The sequence below is a fragment of the Podarcis pityusensis genome, assembly GCF_964106645.2.
Source record: "Podarcis pityusensis genome assembly, chromosome: 2".
Lineage (NCBI taxonomy): Eukaryota > Metazoa > Chordata > Lepidosauria > Squamata > Lacertidae > Podarcis > Podarcis pityusensis.
In genome coordinates, this window is record NC_138029.1 from 94974439 (window position 1) to 94980438 (window position 6000).

The following is a 6000-nucleotide window of genomic DNA, read 5'->3' on the forward strand; positions in this document are numbered from 1 at the left end:
GAAGTTGGTTACTACTCCACGCAGGCTCCCGGGCCTCCTCAGAAAGTTGTTTTTTAACCATTAATTCAGCTTGTGGTGAGTTTCTATATAAACTGCTGGCGGCAACACTCATATTGGGCTTCTCTTTTGCTCTCCGTAATTTCTAGGGCAATAATGATGGGCTATATATTCTTTAAACCTCCCTTTCATAGAAGCCGAATGAGGGCAGTCATCTGCCCGCTGCCACAACCCAGAGTACCTCTGGGAATTATCCTACCCCGTGACATAGTTTGACATAGCAGCAAGGCTTTTGCGGTTCTTGTTGGTTTGGGGAGGGAAAGCAGAGGAACTTTAGTTACCTCACATTCTTAGGTATACCCAGTGACGGAGGGGGGAGAGCAGGTGGGGGCGGGGCTGGCGCATGTCCTGGGGGCATGGCACGTGTCCTGGGGGCGTGCCGCCCAGCAGCCACAATGGCACTCCACCGGGGGGGGTGCACTCCCTCCGCACTCCTCTTCCTCCACCAGCCAATGGGTACACTCACACCGCCCCAGATCAAATTCTAATTCACACACCAAATATTGATGCAACCTATAGTTTCTGCACACACCAAAAGCATCATCATCATGATGAAATGTGGCTCAGTGTGTATTTAAAAAAAAACACCTAGATTCTGTGTAGAATGAGAGCCTTGAATCATTTACATGAAGCCACTGAACACAAAAGCAGAGGCAGCTGCTTCTCACTGATGAAGATATATTGTGGCTGTGTTGCCTTCATGCTCAGCATTCCAAGTGGACATTTCAGTGGTAAAGTCTCTCTCTCTCTCTCTATCTCTCTCTCTCTCTCTCTCTCACGGGTTACTTTAATTTCTTCCCCCTTTCCTCTTCCCACACGATACAAAATGGCTAAAACTAAAGGGTCTTTGAGAACGGACAAATTACTCTACCTCCTGGTAACCAACAAAAACAAATAATTTTTATTTATTTATTTTTTACAATGTAAACCCTTTTTGAAATGCATGTAAAAATGTAGTTCTCTTTAATTAATAAACAAATGATGGATGTATTAAAAAACAATACTCCAGGGCTCTGTCTGAAGCTCCCTGCTGCTTCCCGCTCTTCCCAACTCACAGGACACACCTTTGTATTTGCCTCGTCGGCAAGTTCGATGCAGTTCAGCACTAAATGAAGGGAGCTTCTTAATCAGCATATAAACGACCACACCTTTTCAGCAATTCTGGACTCAGTGAGGTTATGCCAAAGAACAGGACCACTGACCTGGCCTTCGATAGCTCACGTGTCTTAAGGCCCTTATATGAGGGACAGCCAACATGGTGCCCCTTAGAGGTTTCTGGATTAGAACTCGGACCACCCCTGGCCAGAATGGCTGGGGTTGATAGGAGGGGCTCCAACAACATTTGGGAGGGCACTACATTGGCTCATCCCTGCCTTATACTGTTCACCGTGCACTAAATGATGTGTTTGAAAGGCGAGACTATTTAAAGAAGTAACAAACGTCTGAATCCACACAAAAGCCTTTATCACACCCACTTGCAGAAACCACAAACTGCTCCATCAAGCACTGCATGCACTTTGGGCATAAAATGCACACACATCTTCTAGTTTCTGGTACTGTAAGCATTCCAAACTTTTCATAACATACAACAGCTCATCTAGCATACAAATGAAGCGACAGAAACACAACTTCTTCATCTCTAAGTGGGGGAAAAGCAACCACACCAATCCCCCGCCACATGAACTTCAGTTCATTTTAATTTGACATTTTGTTTTCTGGTCCGAATCTTTAGACAAAAAAGAAAAGAAAAGATCCACTGAGCACACTCCTAGTGAGGATACTTCCTCCTTGAAACTCAGTGAAATGAGCTGAAAAGAGACATTTAGTGCTTTGCATATGTTGGAACAGTTGGAAAATGAAACAAGCCACTGTGATCTTCCTTACCTTTTAAACGCGAGGGTCTAAAGCCATGTGCAAGTGCTAAAATCAGCACTGTCATCCTGTGTGCTACCCATTAAATGCTGCACGGGGGCACACCAACACACACACACCAACACACACACACACACACACACACAAGAGCTGTTGGAAGATACTCAGAAATATGCCTATTCTGGTGTCTGGGTATCAGCACCCTCTTTTATAAATGTTTTCTCCCGCACATGAACACAGGTTTAAGAGAAACGCAGCAGACCCTTCTCTTTCTCTATAAAATGCAATGGTTAAAGATAAAGAGAAGGGCAATCAGTCAGTCTCCTTTATTCTCTATCTCTCTTATGCTAATGCAAATCACTACAAGGCGGCGGGGGGGTGGGGTGGGGGAGTGTTGGAGAGACAAAAGAAAATGAAGCTTCCCTTCCAGCATTATTCACATTGCAACAGACAGCCCAATTTTGTACTTACAGATCTTAGCAGCCAAACGTCTCAGGATCTTTTGCAGTTTTCTGCCAAACTGCTACAAGCTCTCGGAAAGCCACACTGCTCATCCAGGCAAAACCAAGCCGTGCAGAATGTCCTATGCAGCTGGGAAATAATGGAACTCTTTCCCCAGCTGGGACTGCAAGCCTTTTATCCGCTGAGCATCCTCTATCTCTTGGCTGGGATTAACTGTGAAAGGCATGGCTTTCCCACAGCATCCACGACAAGGACCCGCACCATTAGGGCACAGGGACAAAAATGTGGCTAGCGCTTGGAATGCAGGGATCCAAAAATCCTACACATTTTCAAATTAGTTCTCTACTTGGCTCCCTTGCAATACAAGGACACACACACACACACAGAGAGAGAGAGAACACAAAGCTGTATGTCACACCCTCAGCATGATAGATCAAATGTTCTTACCATTTTTTCCACACAGATGTGAGCTCCTGCCAGGTATTAAAAGCTCCTTCTCGTCTTGAAATCTGGGTCACTAACTAATGTATTAAATTTATAACAGGAACAGGGAGGGTTTTGCCTGGTCCCTGTTCATAAACCTGCACTGTTCACTATAAAGGATTAGCTTTGTCAAGCATGTATCTAAAATAAAGCAATACTCCAGTCCTCATTAAATATTTAATCCTACTATGGTGCGTGTATCTATCTTGTATTATATCTCTACCTGTTTTATATACAGTGTGATGTGTGTGTGTGTATATGATAATGTTCTTGTCTAAATAATACAGCAGCATACTGACATGCTTCCCATATTAATTATATTTATTTATTTGTCACCTTTCTACCCCAAGCTCAAGATGGCATTCATGATTTCCCTCCTCCCCATTTTATCCTCACAACAACCCATGCGGTAGGTTAGGCTGAGAGGCAGTGACTGGCCCAAGGTCACTCACTGCACTTCCAGGCTGAGCGGGGACTTGAACCCTGGTCTCCCAGGTCCTAGTCCAGTGCTCTAACTACTACACCACTCTGGCTCTCCTTATATTACATATATAATATATAGTACAGTCAGTGCTATTTTTCTAGAAAAAGAGTTGGCAGAACTCACCATAAACGCCTCCCTTGTTATCTTATACAGTGGTACCTCGGGTTAAGTACTTAATTCATTCCGGAGGTCCGTACTTAACCTGAAACTGTTCTTAACCTGAAGCACCACTTTAGTTAATGGGGCCTCCTGCTGCTGCCACACTGCCGGAGCATGATTTCTGTTCTCATCCTGAAGCAAAGTTCTTAACCTGAAGCACTATTTCTGGGTTAGCAGAGTCTGTAACCTGAAGCGTATGTAACCTGAAGTGTATGTAACCCGAGGTACCACTGTAATGGCAATGGCGCCCACCTGAGAGGTGCTGAAACTGAGTTCTGGTGAGCTCTGGGGGGGGGGGGGGGGAAGCCCTGAGTATAGTATAGTATAGTATAGTATAGTATAGTATAGTATAGTATAGTATAGTATTTATGATATAACCATATACTGAAAGTTCCATATAGATCTTTAACAATGTAATTATATAGAATTGTACAGAAACAAGCCTGACTTGGGCTTACAGAAAATTGGTAGTAGGTTGTGGGTGGGTGTGTTTAAGCATCACATCATTCTCCCTTGCTCATGGTTCCATGGCTCTGAAAAAATATAGAAGCAGTGAAATTATGTCAAGTGTAAAGGTGTCACTTCTACAAAACAAACCAACAACCCCACCCTCAGAAATGTTGACAATCTTATCAAAGTCCTGTCAAATTCCTTCAAAATCCCTATGGCTACTTCTCCTGAGACAGGATCCTCCAAATTCATTGCATCGATGGCAGACTTCATTCGGTGGAGGAATTTGTGCTGGGAAGGTGCCATACAACTTAGAGGCAGCTTGGACGCCAAAGCTCACAATCTTTGTCCTTAGCTGATAATGGGTATCCTTTATGCGCTATGTACAAACAATGAGGGGGCCGTTCCTCACTTTTCAAGGAGGGAGAATCTACTCACTTTCTATTCCGTCCAAATCCTAAGCAGATAGGAAAGCGAATAGGAAAAAGAAAGTGAAACACATGAACAATCCAAAGACGAAGGCTTCAGCTCCAATCCAATATAATGAAAAGTTAAAATGCAACCCTATAACATCCCATTGTTGCCAAGGGCTTATATAGGGGCACTGTCAAAGTCTTTTGGGTTTCTTTGACAGTGATCTGTCAAAATCGGTGAGTCTTCTTGGATGCTGTCAAGAGAGGAATTTTCATGCTGGTAAGCATTTGCTACGGGTGATCATTTTCAGTATTATTGCATTGTGTCAGGGGTGGCCCCTCTTTGGTGTGCCAGGTGGTACGGGGACAGCAAATCCCATCAGCCCCTGTCAGCATGGATATGGCAACATCTGTCCCAAGGTTAGCCAACCCCATACTATTGATGTAATATGTATGTATGCATGTACTTTCTTGCATTTGTATCTTACCTGTCTTTCGTCATGGGTTTCAAGGGAATGTTTGTGTGGTTCTCAGGTGGTCTATTCAGACTTGCTTTGCTTTAGTACGTGGCAGCCGCATATGCCTTCAGACAACACCTTGAGGCCATGGTTAGTATTATTTACAAACTACTTTAAATATCTTGCCCAGATCCTTTGGGTATAGGTGCACTGAGACCACCAGCTTCCTGAAGCTAAGTAGATGTGGTCACTGCCTGGATGGAATGCTATCTGGCACCTCCATGTACGTTGCATTGAGTTCCATCATAGAAGAAAGGTGGATATACCTGTGAGGCTATAAAACTTATAAAGTAATGGATGGATGAGTGAAATAATTATAGGCCAGAAATGGCTCATACAATGGAGTAGAACCACATGGCTAGCTTCCTAGCTGTGAGGTTGCTGCTGTTCACTGGGATGGGAAGGTCGGCACATCGCAGGCTCGCTGAAGGAAGTGTCACTTTTGCTACAGACTTTCAGGTCCTCGCAGACCTTCCACTCAAAATGGAATGTGTCAACCTGCCACTACAAAAGGATGCCCTCCTTTTAGGAATGAAATAATTTGTATTCACAGTGGAGGGAGGCAGAAAATGAGAGTTTAGAGAACACTTGTGCCAAAAAGAAAGGCCCTGTTTTGAACCCTTCGGCTCACTAAACATTTTTATGTAATCCCAATGTAAATCCATTAGTTTGTAATAGGATTAATTGCATGCCTGCCTGAACAATAAGATATGGAGAAGAAATGGAGCACTGGCAACAAGAGATACACGTGTGCCTTTCAGACCCCAAATGACAGGCTGGTAAATAGAACCCAGGAAGGCTTTTATGGTATGAAAGTAGAGCAGACTTATTCCAGTCATATAAAGAGAAAGGATATAAGTTAACCTATGGAATAGGGGTTATTCGAGTTTCTGATGCAGACCAGAGTATGGAATAGAAGAGGCTGTGGAAATACCAAAACCTCAAATTCTAGTGTAAAGTTATATTCTGATTCCCTATTTACAATGTACTGGGCTTGGTAGTGGTGGGGTTTTGATGAGCTGTCTGAGTTTTTTAAAGGTACCAATCGCATAATGTATCTGTAGGCAATATGAGCCTCCAGTATATAATGATCTGTTGAAGT

General features: G+C 43.5%; 1 protein-coding gene across 7 annotated transcripts in view; it reads right to left on the reverse strand.

Moving 5' to 3' along the window:
* Window positions 1-2933, reverse strand: part of LOC308471562 (contactin-6-like) — a 196329-nt gene extending 193396 nt beyond the window's left edge. For 4 of the 7 annotated variants that reach the window (XR_013982996.1, XM_080995671.1, XM_080995677.1 and 1 more), the window contains exon 1: window positions 2401-2764. The gene's annotated coding sequence lies outside the window, so the exon portion shown is untranslated. Of the gene's footprint in view, window positions 1-1061; window positions 1137-1941; window positions 2045-2400; window positions 2765-2838 lie in introns of those variants that run through there. The other 3 variants (XM_080995672.1, XM_080995673.1, XM_080995674.1) reach the window with 3 other exon arrangements.
* Window positions 2934-6000: the final 3067 nt, after the last annotated feature.